Source organism: Coregonus clupeaformis, unplaced genomic scaffold (genome assembly GCF_020615455.1).
Source record: "Coregonus clupeaformis isolate EN_2021a unplaced genomic scaffold, ASM2061545v1 scaf0764, whole genome shotgun sequence".
Lineage (NCBI taxonomy): Eukaryota > Metazoa > Chordata > Actinopteri > Salmoniformes > Salmonidae > Coregonus > Coregonus clupeaformis.
In genome coordinates this window covers 145,198-167,767 of record NW_025534219.1, presented here as the reverse complement: position 1 = coordinate 167,767, position 22,570 = coordinate 145,198, and the positions used below count along the sequence as shown (strand labels likewise).

The following is a 22,570-nucleotide window of genomic DNA, read 5'->3' as shown; positions in this document are numbered from 1 at the left end:
ATGTGATGCGGAGACAGATTCTCGCCACGCCACCTGGTAGGAGCGACCTGTGAGGTAGGACGCAATCCAAGAGTGAGCCACGCCGGAGATGCCCAACTCGGAGAGGGTGGAGAGGAGGATCTGATTGTTCACAGTATCAAAGGCAGCAGATAGGTCTAGAAGGATGAGAGCAGAGGAGAGAGAGTTAGCTTTAGCAGTGTAGAGAGCCTCCGTGACACAGAGAAGAGCAGTCTCAGTTGAATGACCAGTCTTGAAACCTGACTGGTTTGGATCAAGAAGGTCATTCTGAGAAAGATAGCAAGAGAGTTGGCTAAAGACGGCACGCTCAAGAGTTTTTGAGAGAAAAGAAAGAAGGGATACTGGTCTGTAGTTGTTGACATCGGAGGGATCGAGTGTAGGTTTTTTGAGAAGGGGTGCAACTCTCGCTCTCTTGAAGATGGAAGGGACATAGCCAGTGGTCAAGGATGGCTATGTCCCGGAAATGGTCTGGAGTAGAGAGGAGGGGATAGGGTCAAGCGGGCAGGTTGTCGGGCGGCCGTCCGTCACAAGTCGCAAGATTTCATCTGGAGAGAGAAAGAAGTCAAAGCATAGGGTAGGGCAGTGTGAGCAGGACCAGCGGTGTCATTTGACTTAATAAATGAGGATCAGATGTCGTCAACCTTCTTTTCAAAATGGTTGACAAAGTCATCAACAGAGAGGGAGGCGGGAGGGGGAGGAGGATTCAGCAGGGAGGATAATGTGGCAAAGAGCTTCCTAGGGTTAGAGGTAGAGGCTTGAAATGTAGAGTGGTATAAAGTGGCTTTAGCAGCAGAAACAGAGGAAGAAAATGTAGAGAGGAGGGAGTGAAAAGATGACAGGTCGGCAGGGAGTCTAGTTTTCCTCCATTTCCGCTCGGCTGCCCGGAGCACTGTTCTGTGAGCTCGCAATGAGTCGTCAAGCCACGGAGCAGGAGTGGAGGACCGAGACGGCCGGGAGGATAGGGGACATAGAGAGTCAAAGGATGCAGAAAGGGAGGAGAGGAGGATTGAGGAGGCAGAATCAGGAGATTGGAGGGAGAAGGATTGAGCAGAGGGAAGAGATGATAGGATGGAAGAGGAGAGAGTAGCGGGAGAGAGAGAGCGAAGGTCGCGACGGCGCATTACCATCTGAGTAGGGACAGAGTGAGTAGTGTTGGAGGAGAGCGAGAGAGAAAGGAATACAAAGTAGTGGTCGGAGACTTGGAGGGGAGTTGCAGTGAGATTAGTAGAAGAACAGCATCTAGTAAAGATGAGGTCAAGCGTATTGCCTGCCTTGTGTGTAGGGGGAGACGGTGAGAGGATGAGGTCAAAAGAGGAGAGGAGTAGAAAGAAGGAGGCAGAGAGAAATGAGTCAAAGGTAGACATGCTCTCGGGGTATGCGAGAACACATGGTCAGACGAGGAAAGAGCAGTAGGTGTAGCAGTGTTTTCTGTGGTAATCCATGTTTCCGTCAGCGCCAAGAAGTCGAGGGACTGGAGGGTAGCATAGGCTGAGATGAACTCTGCCTTGTTGGCCGCAGAACGGCAGTTCCAGAGGCTGCCGGAGACCTGGAACTCCACATGGGTCATGCGTGCAGGGACCACCATGTTAGAGAGGCAGCAGCCACGCGGTGTGAGGCGTTTGTATGGCCTGTGCGGAGAGGAGAGAACAGGGATAGACAGACACATAGTTGACAGGCTACAGAAAAGGCTACACTAATGCAAAGGAGATCGGAATGAAATTAACTAAACATCTGGGGAAGCGAGGCCTCCCTCACTAACCTTTCACTGAAACACTCAAATACAACTCTTCCAACTTCCACTTTAGAAATTATAATTGCTGTAATCTACAGTAGTTCAATGTTTCCAGGAATAGACTAACTTAGTTTATTCAGCTAGCTAACTTGGTACAGTATTCTTCTGTGAAAACCATCCAGGGCACCGTATCCTATGATGCCATAGCTAACTAGCATGCTAGCATCCAATAACACACGGTTTAGCGCCAATACTTGGTTACAACAAACTACCAATTCATGTCCGTGTCTAGTTCCTTTCATAATGCAGAAGTAATTAAACGTTGGCTAGCTAGCACAGTCAGTCATGCTAGCTACACAAGTGGACTACACATCTCGAATGTTCAGAAAGTGAAGCTTACGTTGCAAAATTCTCATTGACTAAAATGATACAGTACTGCTAGCTGGTAATGTTGGCTAGCTAGCAGTGGCTGCGGTGTTGATGGTTTGAAAATGTAGCTGGCTAGCTAACCTCGATAGTTTCTCTATGTGGTCCTCTGTAGCTCAGCTGGTAGAGCACGGCGCTTGTAACGCCAAGGTAGTGGGTTCGATCCCCGGGACCACCCATACACAAAAAAAATAAAAAAATGTATGCACGCATGACTGTAAGTCGCTTTGGATAAAAGCGTCTGCTAAATGGCATATTATTATTATTACTACTACACCTTTGTCTTTGATACCAAGACAACTATGCAGCTAGCTAACTTTACACTAATCAAATCGTTCCGTTGAAATGTATTTAGTTGCTAGAGTACTGCTAGCTGGTATAGTTGGCCAGCTAGCAGTGGCTGCGGTGTTGACTTAGTATGGAAAATGGCGTCGCTGCGAACGAATGTAGCTGGCTAACATTACACTAATCAAATCAAATAGTTCCGTTGTAATGTATTTGGTTGCAACAGTACTGCTAGCTGGTAAGGTTGGCTAGCTAGCAGTGGCTGCGGTGTTGACTGCTAGCTGGTAAAGTTGGCTATAATAACTACCTAGATAAAACTATCTACAATACCTACCTACAATAATTACAGGTACTCTTAAGCCTGAAATAACATTGGAAACAACTATCCACAGTTGCTAACAGTTACCAAATTACCAGTAGCTACCCGCTAGCTAGCTAGCTAGCTAGCTAGCTAGCTTTATTGGTCCAGGTAGTGGGTTAGCTAGATAGCCTCGTGCTTCACCGGGCTCAGCCGAATACACTACAATACCTACCTACAATCTAAATGCATGGTTTAAGCTTTACTCAACACATAAAGAAGAAGCCAAGCTTACCTCCCCGCTTAGAGGAACACAACCTCACCATCGCTCCAGCCGTCTGGTGTTCGAATCTAGAAAATTCTCCGTTATTAAATTCAATAATTGATTTGGCTCCATGTGTATGCCTCCATCTTGTCTATTTAAAATCTTCTCTCAATGATCGAGACAGTGTCATCATGACATGGAGCACTTTGGGGTGGCCACCCACCTGTCTCAATCAATGAGAGAATATTTGAAATAGACAATATGGTGGTGTATACATAGTTGGCATAGGCATCATTAGGCCTGGGCTTCCGGGGATACAGCCCTGAATGTTTTGGTCCAGCCTCTAACTTTTTGATGGTCAGAGAATTTTGAAATTGCAGGATGTACATCTGATATGAGTTTGCATAACAGTGCATCACTAACAAGCTAGGAAGTGTGTCATAGACAAACTGAGCACAGCTTTGTGTCATGGTTTCACCAATACTTTACTGAAAACCTTGTATCTAGCCCAAACTGTTCAAAAGCTATGTTTTTTTCTATCGAGAATTCGCAGGAATCATTTGATAAATTAACCATGTCCCAGGCAGTCTCAAAACCAGGCTACTCGCGGACTGCTAACTAGACTATTTGTTTGATAACAAACAAGCTTGTTCAGTCATGTTAAATTATTACCTAATAACCTGGTAACTGGACAGGCACAAATTTGGTTAGAGATGGCACATGGAGAAAGAGATTATGAACCCAAATGTCTATACGTTTTATTCTAGTTGGGTGGAGTGGGGAAAAAAATTAAGACATAATTTGGGCTGGGTGTAGCCCGACGTAGATTTAGGCTATGCAATGTTCTCTTCAGGAGACTTTCTGTTTTTATTTATTTCATATTAACTGATGTAAGTCAGTGGAACAGTCAATGAGAACCATTCCTATTTCTTATGATGGGCTATCATATTATAGGGTAATCTTGTCAGCAAGAACAGTATTGTTATTCCTCATACTTATTTTATTCACTACTTCCAAATTTTGCTTATTTGAAATGGAATATACATGTGTCTTTGAAAATAAATTACAAGAGGCTATGCATTTTTGTAGGCATTCATGTAGGTAGGCTAAGTCATGGATATGTTGATTGCAAACATAATTTCAAACCTATATTGCAGTGTGCTAATGACAGTGTTGATGGCGCTGTCTGTGCAGATTGGAACCTATCCGACTGCAGTTCTAAAGCCCACAACAAGCCATTCTACGTGGTAGCGGAGAGCTTCAAGTTCATCCGTCTCTACCCTCTGAACCAGAAGGACGTCTCGGACAGATTTAAGGCGAGAATTAACCATTCAGAGCCTGCCACCACTTCAGAGCAGGGATGGATTATAAGATATGTTGTGCCATGTGCTGATTCACATTAACGTGTGACTTGAGCAAACTGACAGATAATGTCAGAACAAAATCCAAGTTGAGAAACTATCACAACTGTTTCTGTATTTTCTCTCTGGTGTCTAACCCGTCTCTCTTCTCTCCAGTACAAAGCCAACACCCTGAAGACTGTTTCTAACATGTCAGAGGAACACTCCATGATCAACTACACCCCTCCCTACCTCCCACGTACCTCTTCAAAGACCTGGGGGTCCTCACCCCCTCCACCATCAGCGATGAACTTATCAAACTTTATATAGAAGTGCCTTAAAACAATAAAACTCAAAAAACACTCAATGGGAGACTGGCATATCAGTTTGGATCTCTATAGATTGTTAGTTACAAAATATGTCTATGCACATAACTTTACACTGTGTACATATAACTGTTCTGAAAGGCAATGTATTTCTCTGGGTCATAACAGAGGAATCGATGCAAAACAGATGGCTCTATTTTTAAAGTGTGTGCCAAGTTCCATGAGTGGTCCTGCTCCATGTGTAACCAGCCGTGTTTCCCCCCCCTGTGGCTGTTCTCTAGGTGGTGTACAAAGCCCCCCCTAAAACACCATCCAGGGCCTCTGGTATAAATTTTTTTTATGTCAAACCGGCTATGTTCTCAGGATTAACAGAGCAAGGTGGGAAGATCCGCCCTGCTGACATAGTGGCAGGAAAAACACTGACAAGTGTTATGTCTCATGACAGGTGTGTTTCATGAGTCCTGCTGAGCTGTGTTGGTCCTGCTGGAGTCTGTCCTGTCACCTGTTTCTCAAAGTCCTCCTCGCTGATCTGTCCCTTCAGCCTATTCAGAAGATGAGTGTCTTCCAACAGCTCCTTCATGTACTCATCGTCCATATCCGAGCCCTGAAGAGAACAAAGTCATCTGATCTGCTTATTTTTTCTGCATATTTTCTGTTCCAATGTAAAAAATGTCCTAGAAGCATAATGTTATAAATAACTGAAAACTGAATTAACTAGCATGATTTGACAGTTGAACGCAAGGGATACAATCACAGACAGTGTAGCTCAACTGTAAATAAATACCTCATCCTGGTTCCTCTTGGCAGCAGTCCTCCTACGGTCCTTCCTGTTCTTCTGGTTGGACCAGGCTTTGTTCTTATCGTTGTTTCCTGGGAGCAGCGGCTCTCTCCTCTCCTTTCCTTCAGCTCAATCAGCAGCTTCTGCCTCAGCTTCTCCCGCTGCTTGTTCTTGTAGCGGATGTTGTCTGTGTCTATGGTCGTTTTTTTGAAGTCTGGGAAGTTCTTCCCTTTCAGCTCAGGCATCCTGGGCATGCGGAGGAGGGCGAAGCCACGGGCCAGTGCAACAAAGTTCAGGTCTGACCAATGACGGGAGGATGACATTCACCTCAGCATAAACAATCTAACAGCACAATCATCATCATCCTATTTGAGGGTCAGTACACAGGGAAGGTGCAAGGGATTTCTTCTGACCTTTGACCCTGAAGATGAGGCTGCACTCGTTTGGCATAGGCCTGTACGGTGGAGATGAAGGCCCTCATTCCCCTGTCAAACATGGCCTGGTCTGCCAGGGCCTTCACCTTGGGCAGAACATCCACCACGTCACTCACTGGGGCCATCTGCTCCAGAGGACACTAACAGGAAACAGGGAGGGGCAGTTTGGTTTTAAATGGAGAGAGCATGGAAGGCAGGAGAGATGGAGAGGGATGTAGAGAGAAACAAAAGGCATACCTTCTGGTTGATGGACAGGAAGTAAGTAAGTAGAATACTACAAGTAGCTGTAGTCAGGGTGAGACAGTTTAACATGGACTGTGTAGGCAGGATACATACCTGAAGAACACCAGCTGTTTCTCATGTTTGTGCTGTCTGAGAAATGCTACCAGACTGTTAAACTTGTCCTCCACTCTGCAGATCTGACAAACAAGACATGGAAAATGCCGCACACTGCTGCTCATGCTCCCAGGTGATATTTATTTATAACAACGTTTCGACCCTTAGGTCTTCATCAGGCCTCCATATCCCAGGTGGGGGTGGAAGGTCCTATATATATATATATATATATAGTGGGGAAAAAAAGTATTTAGTCAGCCACCAATTGTGCAAGTTCTCCCACTTAAAAAGATGAGAGAGGCCTGTAATTTTCATCATAGGTACACGTCAACTATGACAGACAAAATGAGAAAAAAAATTCCAGAAAATCACATTGTAGGATTTTTTATGAATTTATTGGCATATGATGGTGGAAAATAAGAGCTATTTGGTCAATAACAAAAAGTTTCTCAATACTTTTGTTATATACCCTTGTTGGCAATGACACAGGTCAAATGTTTTCTGTAAGTCTTCACAAGGTTTTCACACACTGTTGCTGGTATTTTGGCCCATTCCTCCATGCAGATCTCCTCCTAGAGCAGTGATGTTTTGGGGCTGTCGCTAGGGCAACACAGACTTTCAACTCCCTCCAAAGATTTTCTATGGGGTTGAGATCTGGAGACTGGCTAGGCCACTCCAGGACCTTGAAATGCTTCTTCCGAAGCCACCCTTCGCTGCCCGGGCGGTGTGTTTGGGATCATTGTCATGCTGAAAGACCCAGCCACGTTTCATCTTCAATGCCCCTGCTGATGGAAGGAGGGTTTCACTCAAAATCTCACGATACATGGCCCCATTCATTCTTTCCTTTACACGGATCAGTCGTCCTGGTCCCTTTGCAGAAAAACAGCCCCAAAGCATGATGTTTCCAACCCCATGCTTCACAGTAGGTATGGTGTTCTTTTGGATGCAACTCAGCATTCTTTGTCCTCCAAACATGACGAAGTTGAGTTTTTACCAAAAAGTTATATTTTGGTTTCATCTGACCATATGACATTCTCCCAATCCTCTCTGGATCATCCAAATGCACTTCAGACGGGCCTGGACATGTACTGGCTTAAGCAGGGGGACACGTCTGGCACTGCAGGATTTGAGTCCCTGGCGGCGTAGTGTGTTACTGATGGTAGGCTTTGTTACTTTGGTCCCAGCTCTCTGCAGGTCATTCACTAGGTCCCCCCTGTGGTTCTGGGATTTTTTGCTCACCGTTCTTGTGATCATTTTGACCCCACGGGGTGAGATCTTGCATGGAGCCCCAGATCGAGGTAGATTATCAGTGGTCTTGTATGTCTTCCATTTCCTAATAATTGCTCCCACAGTTGATTTATTCAAACCAAGCTGCTTACCTATTGCAGATTCAGTCTTCCCAGCCTGGTGCAGGTCTACAATTTTGTTTTTGGTGTCCTTTGACAGCTCTTTGGTCTTGGCCATTGTGGAGTTTGGAGTGTGACTGTTTGAGGTTGTGGACAGGTGTCTTTTATACTGATAACAAGTTCAAACAGGTGCCATTAATACAGGTAACGAGTGGAGGACAGAGGAGCCTCTTAAAGAAGAAGTTACAGGTCTGTGAGAGCCAGAAATCTTGCTTGTTTGTAGGTGACCAAATACTTATTTTCCACCATAATTTGCAAATAAATTCATTAAAAATCCTACAATGGGATTTTCTGGATTTTTTTTTCTCAATTTGTCTGTCATAGTTGACGTGTACCTATGATGAAAATTACAGGCCTCTCATCTTTTTAAGTGGGAGAACTTGCACAATTGGTGGCTGACTAAATACTTTTTTTCCCCCACTGTGTGTGTGTATATATATATATATATATATGGGCAGTACTCAGTGACATAGGTTCACAATATTAACATTCAATGTATCAAAATATATGATCATATACAAGGAATGAAATCAATATTTGCAGTAATATACATACAATGTTCAATTAGGATTTTAAAAACTATAAAAACGGTTTCAAGTCAAACTCCTCGTTAAGGCCAAGAGGAGACAGTGTGTTGAGCCTGTGGATCCAGAAAGATTCCCGTTAAATACGTTTCCTCTTAGTGTCCCCTCCCCTGCGTGACTGGAAGGGTAAACGCCAGCCCAGCCGTAATCCTAGAGGGCCACTAATGTGGCGATCAACCAACTCCCTCACATCTGACTCCATTGACCAATCCAGAGCCGGAGCGTCTTCTTTTTTGGGGAATCCCAATGGACGACGTCACGACCACTGCTTCCCCGCAAGAAATACAGGAGAGGATTATGTAGGAAGACGCCAACACCCGAAGTCCCCGCCACATACACGGAGCAAGACACGGTAATTAACTTGTCCAACAGGTCTATATCTGACACATCTTCATCTGCCCTAGGTAAGGGACTATCATTTGTCCCAACATCACAGTCCAATGACTTTGATACAGTTATAGACTTTCAAAAGTTTTTCCGCAGTTTGAGATTGACTGAGTTTTTTGGTAATGGGTTTGCTCACTATACACCTGCCAATGTTAATCTATTGAACGATATTAGTAACCAGACAGGTAATGGTGCTAATGTTTTTCCCATTGATAACCTGAATGACAGTGAACCTGACTCTCGCCCTGAGGACATGACAAGGGAAAATACATATTTTAAGAGGAAAAGTACATTTTTACCACCTAAAAGAAATCCCTCTCTTGAAACATATTGCCGCCTAGTTGAGAAAGATGTACATAATCTCCTGGCTAAGAAAAAAGAATACAAGGTATTCCATAATATGTCCAAAGCAGAGAAAGAATCTCTTATGGAACTCAAAAATGACTCCAGTATCATTATAAAACCTGCTGACAAAGGAGGTGCAATAGAGATACTAAATGCAGCAGACTATGAAAAGGAAATTCTGAGAAAACTTAGTGATGAAGAATTTTACAAAAGACTCCCTAAGTACTCTACGAATCAATTCAGGTCTCTGATCCATGATAAATTGTCAAATTTTTTGAATGAAGGGGAAATTACAAAGACAGAATATGAGTATATGACAGTTGACTGCCCAACCACACCTGTCATATACGCTCTCCCCAAAATTCACAAGAGCATGACACCACCTATACCAGGCAGGCCCATTGTGAGTAGTAACGGATCTCTGACAGAGAATATCACTACCTTTTGTAGACTATGTTGTGAAACCCTGGGCGATCTCCCTCCCCACGTATACCAGAGACTATTGATTTTATTACTTTTTTGAAATCTGTGGACCATATACCTGAGAATTCTATTCTGTGTACTTTTGATGTTACCAGTCTATATACTAACATCCCCCATCAGGGTGGCCTAGAGGCCCTCAAGTTCTACCTCAATGAACGTCCCTCTAATGCTCTTCCCAGCACCAATTGTATTGTGGACCTGGCTGAACTGGTATTAACCTCCAACTCTTTTCTCTTCAGAGGATACTTTTTCCTCCAGACCAAAGGGACAGCGATGGGGAGCACTATGTCTCCTAATTATACTAACCTACAGTTGAAGTCGGAAGTTTACATATACTTAGGTTTGAGTCATTAAAACTCGTTTTTTCAACCACTCCACAAGTCGGTTAGTTTTGGCAAGTCGGTTAGGACATCTACTTTGTTCATGACACAAGTAATTTTTCCAACAATTGTTTACAGACAGATTATTTCACTGTATCACAATTCCAGTGGGTCAGAAGTTTACATACACTAAGTTGACTGCGCCATTAAACAGCTTGGAAAATTCCAGAAAATGTCATGGCTTTAGAAGCTTCTGATAGGCTAATTGACATCATTTGAGTCAATTGGAGGTGTACCTGTGGCTGTATTTCAAGGCATACCTTCAAACTCAGTGCCTCTTTGCTTGACATCATGGGAAAATCAAAAGAAATCAGCAAAGACCTCAGAAAAAAAATTGTAGACCTCCACAAGTCTGGTTCATCCTTGGGAGCAATTTCCAAACGCCTGAAGGTACCACATTCATCTGTACAAACAATAGTAAGCAAGTATAAACACCATCGGACCACGCAGCCGTCATACCGCTCAGGAAGGAGACGCATTCTGTCTCCTAGAGATGAACGTACTTTGGTGCGAAAAGTGCAAATCAATCCCAGAACAACAGCAAAGGACCTTGTGAAGATGCTGGAGGAAACAGGTACAAAAGTATCTATATCCACAGTAAAACGAGTCCTATATTGACATAACCCGAAAGGACGCTCAGCAAGGAAGAAGCAACTGCTCCAAAACCGCCATAAAAAAGCCAGACTACGGTTTGCAACTGCACATGGGGACAAAGATCGTACCTTTAAAAATAAAAACATATTTTTTTTAAATATTGTTTTTAGGGGGTAGATCAGCTTTAATATTGCAGATAGATTGTAACTTCCATCAATGTAATTGTCTGCATCACTTCCAATCCCGCATATGTTTTTTTTTCCTCGCATATACACACACACACACATATCCTTTAAAAATATACATTTCCCTTTATTACGTTCCAACCCCACCACCTCTTCCCTAATTGGAGTAAACAACAATGCTTAGGCCTCTACTTCCAGCTTATACATACATGTACATTGGAATAGAAATGGTCAAGATGTCACGCAGGGGAGGGGACATTGAGAGGAAACTTCTTCAATGGGAATCTTTCTGGATCCACAGGCTCTTGGACTTAACGAGGAGTTTGACTTGAAACCATTTTTATAGTTTCATTATGTCCAAATTGTGTGTTAAAAAACAATCCTATTCGAGCATTGTGTGAATATTGTATGTATATTACTGTAAATATTGATTGCATTCCTTGTACTGTATATGATCATATATTTTTGATACATTGAATGTTAATATTGTGAACCTATGTTATACATTTTTTAAACCTTTTGTTTCAGGAAGTGATGTCAGAGTACTGCCCCTTATATATACACACGACCTTCCACCACCACCTGGGATATGGATGCCTGATGAAGACCTAAGGGTTGAAACGTTGTTATAAAAAATATCACCTGGGAGCATGAGCAGCAGTGTTCGGCGTTTTCCTTTCTGTTTTTCATGAATTTGCCTACAACTCCAGCACCTGCGGAAAATACCTGGATGTGCGTATGTCTTCAGCTTTTGTACTAAAACAACAAGACAATAGATTAAAAGGTGATCAGTTCATGGTATTTGTTTTTTCCCCCGTGTGTGTACAGTGGGGAAAAAAAGTATTTAGTCAGCCACCAATTGTGCAAGTTCTCCCACTTAAAAAGATGAGAGAGGCCTGTAATTTTCATCATAGGTACACGTCAACAATGACAGACAAATTGAGAAAGAAAAATCCAGAAAATCACATTGTAGGATTTTTAATGAATTTATTTGCAAATTATGGTGGAAAATAAGTATTTGGTCACCTACAAACAAGCAAGATTTCTGGCTCTCACAGACCTGTAACTTCTTCTTTAAGAGGCTCCTCTGTCCTCCACTCGTTACCTGTATTAATGGCACCTGTTTGAACTTGTTATCAGTATAAAAGACACCTGTCCACAACCTCAAACAGTCACACTCCAAACTCCACTATGGCCAAGACCAAAAAAGTTGTCAAAGGACACCAGAAACAATATTGTAGACCTGCACCAGGCTGGGAAGACTGAATCTGCAATAGGTAAGCAGCTTGGTTTGAAGAAATCAACTGTGGGAGCAATTATTAGGAAATGGAAGACATACAAGACCACTGATAATCTCCCTCGATCTGGGGCTCCACGCAAGATCTCACCCTGTGGGGTCAAAATGATCACAAGAACGGTGAGCAAAAATCCCAGAACCACACGGGGGGACCTAGTGAATGACCTGCAGAGAGCTGGGACCAAAGTAACAAAGCCTACCATCAGTAACACACTACACCGCCAGGGACTCAAATCCTGCAGTGCAAGACGTGTCCCCCCTGCTTAAGCCAGTACATGTCCAGGCCCGTCTGAAGTTTGCTAGAGTGCATTTGGATGATCCAGAAGAGGATTGGGAGAATGTCAGATGAAACCAAAATAGAACTTTTTGGTAAAAACTCAACTCGTCGTGTTTGGAGGACAAAGAATGCTGAGTTGCATCCAAAGAACACCATACCTACTGTGAAGCATGGGGGTGGAAACATCATGCTTTGGGGCTGTTTTTTCTGCAAAGGGACCAGGACGACTGATCCATGTAAAGGAAAGAATGAATGGGGCCATGTATCGGAGATTTTGAGTGAAAACCTCCTTCCATCAGCAAGGGCATTGAAGATGAAACGTGGCTGGGTCTTTCAGCATGACAATGATCCCAAACACACCGCTCGGGCAGCGAAGGAGTGGCTTCGTAAGAAGCATTTCAAGGTCCTGGAGTGGCCTAGCCAGTCTCCAGATCTCAACCCCATAGAAAATCTTTGGAGGGGAGTTGAAAGTCTGTGTTGCCCAGCGACAGCCCCAAACATCACTGCTCTAGAGGAGATCTGCATGGAGGAATAGGCCAAAATACCAGCAACAGTGTGTGAAAACCTTGTGAAGACTTACAGAAAACGTTTGACCTGTGTCATTGCCAACAAAGGTTATATAACAAAGTATTGAGAAACTTTTGTTATTGACCAAATACTTATTTTCCACCATAATTTGCAAATAAATTCATAAAAAATCCTACAATGTGATTTTCTGGATTTTTTTTCCTCATTTTGTCAGTCATAGTTGACGTGTACCTATGATAAAAATAACAGGCCTCTCTCATCTTTTTACGTGGGAGAACTTGCACAATTGGTGGCTAACTAAATACTTTTTTCCCCACTGTATGTGTTAGTGTATGTGTTACTCACTGTGTAATAGTTGCAGAGGCTGGCTGGTGTTTTCTCCTTGAGTCTGATGGGTACAGGGCTTCTGAGACCAGCTCTCACCAGCTTCTGCAGCTCCTGAGTCTGAGTGGCTGAAGATAGACCTGCACGACGCTGCTTAGGGAGGTACCCCAGAATAACATTCAGACTGGAGAGAGGGAAGGAGAGTTACTTAAAGTGGACTGTGTTGTTGTTAGGGCTGTGACAGTTATTGGACAACCGTGACATTGACGTTTTTTGGATGAAGACCGTCATGAAAATAAAGTAACCGTAAAAAAAAAAATGTTTTATTTTTATAAAAATGCTTTAGCAACTTTATTTTAATGTAGATATACTTTACCCATAGCGGGAGTGTTAATTATATGGTATTGTTTTGCTAACTGAGTCAGTCTATTAAACTGTATACATCTCCTCCTCTTTCCAACTATCTTTTGATGCGCTGCAATCAGCAAATCCGCTATATGCAGGGATAGGAGAGAATCTTTGAAGGTCAATTCAGGCCATTGAAGAGGGTATGGGTGAAAAGTGGGGACTGGGGGTACCTATACATCCTATAGGGTGGGGGTGGATGGGTAGCCTCTGGCCTTTTTCATTGTTACAGTAGATTGGAGGCGTGAGGTGAAAAATATGGCTCTCATAGCAACAACAAAAAAACGGAACATCAGCTATTTGGGCACATTTTGGTTTCAAACCTAACAACGATGGAGAACCAGATGACTTGGACTAGCCTGTTTGCAGAATATGCGCAAAACCATAGACTACCTATTAAGATTTCCAGCACCACAAACGGCACACTGATAAATGGCGAGCACTGACGTTATTTAGTAGTAGGAATGGTGCCCTTCAGAAAGATGGAGAAACCCACCTTCAAAGAAATGATCAGAGGAAGAACTTCTCAACATCCTCGATGGGGTTGCTCCCTCCGATCAACAGAATCTGTCTGAAAGAGGAAGAGTTCAGGTCATAGCAGGATTACAATAGGAGTCTTGGAACCATTAACATTTTAGATCTGGAATAGAGCTTGCTGAACTGTGTTCATGTCTCCGGTTTTATCTCTGTGGACAAGCCCCTGGCTCTCCTCCTACCTGAACTGATGGAACTTCTGGAGGAACTGCTCCTTCACCTCACTGATCTGCAGGGCCAGCTCTCTGGTCGGTGTGATGATCAGAGTACCAACCTGTGAAACGTCTCAGTCAGTTGTGGAAAAAGTACCCAATTGTCATACTTGAGTAAAAGTAAAGATACTTTAATAGAAAATGATTCAAGCAAAAGTGAAAGTCACCCAGTAAAATACTACTTGAGTAAAAGTCTAAAAGTATTTGGTTTAAAAAATACTTAAGTATCAAAAGTAAAAGTATAAATTCTCTCAAATTCCTTATATTAAGCTAACCAGATGTCTCCATTTTAAAATTTGTATTTACGGATAGCCAGGGGCACACTCAAACACTCAGACATCATTTACAAACGAAGCATGTGTGTTTAGTGAGTCCGCCAGATCAGAGGCAGTAGGGATGACCAGGGATGTTCTCTTGACAAGTGAACTGGACAATTTTCCTGTCCTGCTAAGAATTAAAAATGTAACGAGTACTTTTGGGTGTCAGGGAAAATGTATGGAGTAAAAATTACATTATTTTCTTTGAGAATGTAGTCAAAAATATTAATAGTAAAGTACAGATACCCAAAAAAAACTACTTAAGTAGTACTTTAAAGTATTTTTCTTAAGTATTTTACACCACTGCTCACAGTTTCATGCTGTATACCAGAAGTCAATGTGAATCACAACCATACACATATACTCAAACGGTAGCTAACCTGAATAACTGAATAATCCAAACCTTACCTGCATTTTCTTTAGTTGGTCCTCTCGCTTTATTATTATATCTATGATGGGAATCACGAAAGCCAGTGTCTTTCCACTGCCAGTCACCTGCAACAGCAACGAGAAGATGTGGGTTGGTTATACCCCTCGCAACCCAGTGTCTCATTAACTATGTACTATATGTACAAACAAGCACAATTGTACTAATAGCACAAACCTATGGCGCATCGAACCCAATAACACCAGATACCTCTGATGCCACGCCCCTTCTGAATCCCTTTAAACTCGATGCGCCCTGAGTTTGTGCTATTAGTACAAATAAACATAACTGCTTATTTGGATGAAGCTAGCTAGCTATTTTACAGTGAGAACGCAAGGTAAATTATTGGACAAGAAATTACAAATAATCTAGTATGTTCTGTATTTCGGGCCGCATAATTCTAAACTCATTTATTTCAATCAGTTACGTATATTGGTTATTCTTGTGTACAGGAAGTTATATTTATTAATTCTGGCCAACAGTATCTTGTATATGCTAACAAACGATAGCTTTTTGGTTTCCGCCGGTTGCAACCCCATTGAACTTTGAGCCTTTTTAGCTAGCTGCTCGCCGTTATTAATTATGTAAAAAGAGAATCAACAATATCAATCGTGTAAGCACATGGAAATACTTTTTTGCGAATTATTGAGCTATTTATTTCATGATTTAAAAGTGTCTGGCAGTGAGTTAAGGACTGTGAAACTCAATCTCCCATGATTCCGTAGTACCAGAACTGACATTTTATCATTTGTACCGGAAGTGACCGTTGTGTTAGTTCTTATAATAACTGTGGTTGTTTTGAATACCTCACCCAACTTAAAATTAACAATTACTCTGCATAGAACACATAACAGAAGAAACTGTTGCCTTTTAATTAGATCTTTGTGGGCCTGTGTGTGTCCCATAGAAATATGATTACATAGCTACACAGGTGTCTGCACATTTTAAACTGTAAACTGTAATTCTCTTTTTGCCGACTGTATACCATTTTGTAAATATGAATACACAAATCTAGTTCATAAATAGTAATAGCAGCATTGTTCGCACCGGAGATGTTAATGAATTAAAGCAGATAAATAACAAAAACATTTGAGTGTTAACTGTGGAGGCTTTGCCTTTTGCACAACAGAATGCTAAACGATAATGAAAATCAACCATCCACAATGTAAACCAATTTACGTCTGTCATGTGTGAATCTACTATATATATATATATATATTTGATTGAGTCTCACAGTATATGATCACACATTTTGGTACTTGTTTTTCTATGTTAACATACAGTAATGTTTATGTTCAACCAAATAGAGAAATGAGCTTGAGAAAAGACCGGGATGCGGGCACGGGTGGCATTTAAGGAGGCTGTTCGAGAAAGCTATCGCACAGCATTACATTTTACATTTTAGTCATTTAGCAGACACTCTTATCCAGAGCGACTTACAGTTAGTGAGTGCATACATTTTCATACTGGCCCCCCATGGGAAACGAACCCACAACTCTGGCGTTGCAAGCGCCATGCTCTACCAACTGAGTTACAGGGGATGATTGTTATATGAGGCCTATTCCTTGGCAAACACAAACCAAAACCAGTGTTTTCCCTACTATCATTTACATTACAATTTCAACATGTATCTATCTGTAAGTGATATTTCTTCCCATTTCCCCAGTATAGTTTCAGGGCAGTTGAATTGTGGGTACATACCACAATGTTGTTGTGTTGTAATTTTAAAATCACAGACAGATTCCCATTCTATGTTTGATTTGAATAAATACTTTAGGATCAGAAGGAGCGAGCTGCAAAGCGACAGTCATCTGCTCCTGCCACTAGCCTTGCCCATGTCCATTGGATAGAGAGGGACAGCCGAGGCAACATAATTCACCAAAGACCTGGATAAAAAATGTCTAAGAAGACCTCAAGACATGGTAAGTGTTACGTACCTATTTAGTTGTGTGTTTGTTCACGCATGTAAATTGTAACCATTTGTTCTAAATAGATAACATATGCCAGTCCTGACTGCCTCATGTTAATTGTATATTATTGTCATCAAAAGTCACAGCAGCGCACATGGACCTTACCAGAACAGGTGACCATATTGCAGCTAATATAGAGCTTGACCCTGGGGCAACTGACCCTAAAGCAGGGTTTCCAAACCCTCTCCACTGGCCCCACAAGAAGTTTCAAATTTTTGTTGTAACCCTAAATTGCCACACCTGATGTAATTAGTCAAAGGCTTGATGATTAGTTGACTAATTGAACCATGTGTGTCAGTTAAGGGTTAAAACAAAAACGTGAAATGTCTGGAGGGGCCTGAGGAGAGGTTTGGGAAACCCTGCCCTAAAGGAACCCCAAGGGAGATGCCAAGAGTGAGATCTCCCTTGGGGGATTTCTTAATAGACTTATCAAGGCTAGGATCGTTACACTTCTCCCTCGGTTCAGAAAACACAATCTGTGTTTCTCTATCCCAAATCCCTCACACCTTAACAGGACATACTTTTGACCATCATAACCTATTTTAGCTGTCTCACTGGCTTTCATTTCAATGTGGGATTAAATACAAAGTGGTGCTATAAAACTTTAAAATCCTCAGACCGATTGACTGTAACCTAAGCCTCTGTCTTGCAGGCATGAACTCTTAGGTTGCATGTAGTGAAAATAGATTCAAAATGTTATATTACTCCCAAAATAATTTACATTAAAACCACATAGTTATGCGCATGTAATTTAATGACATACAGTACCCAGTCAAAAGTTTGGACACACCTACTCATTCAAGGGTTTTTCTTTATTTTTACTATGATCTACATTGTAGAATAATAGTGAAGACATCAAAACTATGAAATAACACATATGGAATCATTCTTCAAAGTAGCCACCCTTTGCCTTGATGACAGTTTTTCACACTCTTGGCATTCTCTCAACCAGCTTCATGAGGTAGTCACCTGGAATCCTTTACACTTGTTGGCTGCTTTTCCTTCATTCTGCGGTCCAACTCATCCCAAACCATCTCAATTGGGTTGAGGTTGGGTGATTGTGGAGGCCAGGTCATCTGATGCAGCACTCCATCACTCTCCTTCTTGGTCAAATAGCCCTTACACAGGTGTGTTGGATCATTGTCCTGTTGAAAAACAAATGATAGTCCCACTAAGCGCAAACCAGATGGGATGGCGTATCGCTGCAGAATGCTGTGGTAGCCATGCTGGTTAAGTGTGCCTTGAATTCTAAATAACTCACCGACAGTGTCACCAGCAAAACACCATCACACCTCCTCCTCCATGCTTCATGGTGGGAACCACACATGCAGAGATAATCCGTTCACCTACTCTGCGTCTCACAAAGACACGGTGGGATTGGAACCAAAAATCTCAAATTTGGACTCATCAGACCAAAGGACGATTTCCACCGGTCTAATGTCCATTGCTCGTGTTTCTTGGCCCAAGCAAGTCTCTTCTTCTCATTGGTGTCCTTTAGTAGTGGTTTCTTTGCAGCAATTCGACCATGAAGGCCTGATTCACGCAGTCTCCTCTGAACAGTTGATGTTGAGATGTGTCTGTTACTTGAACTCTGTGAAGCATTTATTTGGCCTCAATTTCTGAGGCTGGAAACTCTAACGAACTTATCCTCTGCAGCAGAGGTAACTCTTGGTCTTCCATTCCTGTGGCGGTGCTCATGAGAGCTAGTTTCATCATAGCCCTTGATGGTTTTGCGACTGCACTTGAAGAAACGTTCAAAGTTCTTGAAATGTTCTGTATTGACTGACCTTCATGTCTTAAAGTAATGGATGGACTGTCATTTCTCTTTGCTTATTTGAGCTGTTCTTGCCATAATACGGACTTGGTCTTTTACCAAATAAGGCTATCTTCTGCATACCACCCCTACCTTGTCACAACACAACTGATTGGCTCAAACGCATTAAGAAGGAAAGAAATTCCACAAATGAACAAGGCAAAGGGTGGCTACTTTGAAGAATCTTAAATATTTGTTTAACACTGTTATTTCCTAGTTTTGATGTCTTCACTATTATTCCACAAAGTAGAAAATAGTAAAAAGAAAAGAAAAACCCTGGAATGATTAGGTGTCAACTTTTGACTGGTACTGTATATATGGAGACTGTTTAGTGACAAAATTAAGGGGTTAAATACATGAAGAAGAAAAAAATATATATAATAATAACAATAATGTTTCCTAATTTTTCTTATAACGCTCAGATATAGGATAGACACTTCAGAACAAACTTCCTTTCGATTTTTTTTTTCAAACCTGGTTAGATTGATATGCAAATGTGAGAATGTCCACCAGTGGAAACTGCAGGGTCCCTCTAGCACACGCATGGAACACTTTCAGAAGAACATTAACAACATTGCAATCATGTACGAACTGCTCCCATTAAGACCGCTGTACATTCAAGTTGTAAATATTAAGGGTATATCATTTATATGATAACATTGTAGCACTGATACATTGCAAATAGTTGCACAAGACAGACAGCGATGAGAACAGTGAAAAGAAGATCCAAAGGGATTGACAACCATTAGAACAATGGAAATCACTTGCAAACCACTTGAGCAACGAGGCAATGACCGCTGTAAAAGATGTGCAGGCTAAACGACGTTTGTTGTTAAATTGCTACATTTAAATACTAGTTACTATATTATTTTTCATTAGGCCTACATGTAGCCTACATTTAGGTATTATTTGCATCACTATGACAATGAACACACCCTGAAAGCACTGAATGGTCTGAACCAGTATCTGTGCATTAGAGACCTCATGAATGACACAACACAACTAACGTTATTATCACAACAGAAGTAGGTCCAGCTAACATTAGCAAACTTGAATGAAATAAAATTACACTTACACTTATTTACTTGACTTTTATACTCTATACTCCTTCAAATAATTTACTGTGGCAAGTTTGCCACCGGCGCGCTGCAGTAGGGAAGTAAAACGGAAGTCGAATCCATCGATCAATCACATTTATTTATAGAGCCCTTTTTACAACACAGTTGTCGCAAAGTGCTAATACAGTAACCCAGCCTAAAACCCCAGAGAGCAAGCAATGCAGATGTGGAGGCACAGTGGCTAGGAAAAACTCCCTAGAAAGGCAGGAACCTAGGAAGAAATCTAGGAAGGAACCAGGCTCAGAGGGATGGCCAGTCCTCTTCTGGCTGTGCCGGGTGGAGATTATATGAGTACATGGCCATTAAGGCCAGATCGTTCTTCAAGATGTTCAAACATTCATAGAAGACCAGCAGGGTCAAAACATTATCACAGTGGTTGTAGAGGATGCAAGAGGTCAGCACCTCGAGAGTTAATGTCAGTTGGCTTTTCATAGCCAGCATTTAGAGGTCGAGACAGCATGTCCAGGGTGTATGGTGAACAGGTCAGGGTTCCATAGCCACAGGAAGATCATGTCTTGCTGCACAAGAATTTGAGACCAGGTATTTGTTCCGCATCATGTTGAATGACTGTAGATCTACAGTACATGTAGGCGAACTACAGTGCCTAGAAAGTCTGTAGACAGTGTGCACTATGAGGGATGTATTGTTATCTTTAGGGCCTTTATGGTGGACCAAGACATGAAGCAGGTGTCGGCTATTAAAAGAAGTGTTCCCAAATGCCCACGTCCTTCTGTGCTGGTTTCACATCTTGCAGGTAATTCTTATGAGAACATTTTTAAAAGAACGCTTTTGACATTAATCATGTTCACTTTTAGGTTAGAAAAATAAAACATACACTGAATGAGACGGCTATCTTTTTGCAGGCTGTAAATAAAAAATAAATAAAAAATAAATAAAATAAAAAAGGGCATTACAGGAGGACCGGAGAAAAGTAATATACATGATTAATTTGAAGAATATGCAGTCAATGAGTAGAAATGACGTAATGATTACATAAATAGAAAGGGGGTGGGGGGGTGTTAAGGTATATGAAGAGACTGACACATTCTATAATTTAGTTTTGTATTACTTTGCTAACTTAATTTTGTATTTTACTTCCATTGATTGAAATGCATTCCGCATCACATACTGGAAGTACTATTATATTTTTCTGTCAATACACTTTACAGGAGAAAGACTGAAGACACTTCAACAAAACTGGAGGAAGTGCTTCAGTATCCGTTTGTCCAGGCCTACCTGAGGAAGTACTGGCTCCCCTGTGTCTCCATGTGGGCTGACCATGGCAGGAAGTTCTTCCATGAGAATAGCAACTCCAACAATCTCACAGAGGTATTAAAAGGCATTCTTGTCTGTTCCATGGCATTTTAAGGAATGATATATAGCTATTCATTGATTGTTGAAAAATAACAAACCAGTATAAATGTCCAGTCATTATTTTATACCTGTCCACCCCAGGGCTTTCCATGGTGAGATTAGATGATATCTAGTGCCATGTAGAGGCAACAGTGGCCTGCAGGGGTCATAGTGGAGGACTCAATAAGTATGACCTATTTAATAGATCAGCATTGAATAAAGACTATAAAGGACTGTTTCCTCTATCTAATCATACTCTGTATATTAACCTCTGTTCAAGGTATGTTGATGGTCTGCAAACAGTAGGAAGGTTGAAGAACACTCGGCTGCAAGATAAAAAAGAATCAGCTGAGGAGAAAGCAGCCATCATGTACACAGAGCGATGGGATAGTCGCATCAAGTGGGAGACGGACCACACCTGCAAAATCCCTTCCTCAAACCAGGAAGTCTTCCTGCACTGCTTCTGTCATGTAGTGGCGGTAAGAAGAATATCCCTTTCGGAATGTGACGTCTAGCTGCAGTAATACATTTCACTGAGGCTAGTTCAAACTTTGCTGTGATGACTCCTGGTGGTAATACATGTGTCCCCCAATACACAGCTGCCCTGAAGGGAGAAGAATGAGAAACAGAGCTTCCAGGAATAGACCTGCAACACACAATGACTTCATATAAATTATTTAGTAATAGTTCAATTTCATAAAGTCTGAGTGGTAGCTAATAATATATGTTATACCTATTAAAGTGACTTAGTCTCTAATGCAGGATGCATCAGACAAATGATATTATTCTACATCTCTTCCTTAATGTAAGGCAACACATCACACAAGTATCAGACGTTCAGAAGCATGCATGCAAAAAAAGATGTGCTGATAATCTTGTGGATGAATTCATACCTTGTTATCATTTTCTACAGTGCAAAAATCTGCATCTAGCACAGCTGTGCTACAGGAAGAGGATGGGCAAGGACATACATGAACAACGTCAAGAGATAGCAGCTGAAATGGTTGAGAGTGGACATGTACAGTCCAGTGCACCCCATTTATTTGTTAACAGTGACATCTACAATGTCAACTGCACCTTCAAAGTCAGACACAAATCAGACAGTTATGTTGCTAATAGTCATGGGGTGCAGTGTGTTGGGGCACTTGTGACAGCAGCAACCATCACCATCTCTGTTGAAGAACCAACCAGCATTCAGAGGTAGATGATCCTTCTGATGAAATACATTCATGCGTGTCTTCAGAATATCAAAACTACAGTCCCCTCTTTTATTTAAATAATGTATTTAAAAACAAATATATTCCAATATATACTCATAGAATACCTAAATAAGTACATAGTGTAATTAATTCTTATAAAAGTGCAAATTTGTGGCAAATTTCTTAAATGTTAA

General features: G+C 41.7%; 1 pseudogene; it reads right to left on the bottom strand.

The window, feature by feature from the left end:
• Positions 1-5,126: 5,126 nt before the first annotated feature.
• On the bottom strand, positions 5,127-21,123 carry LOC121583536 (annotated as a pseudogene).
• Positions 21,124-22,570: the final 1,447 nt, after the last annotated feature.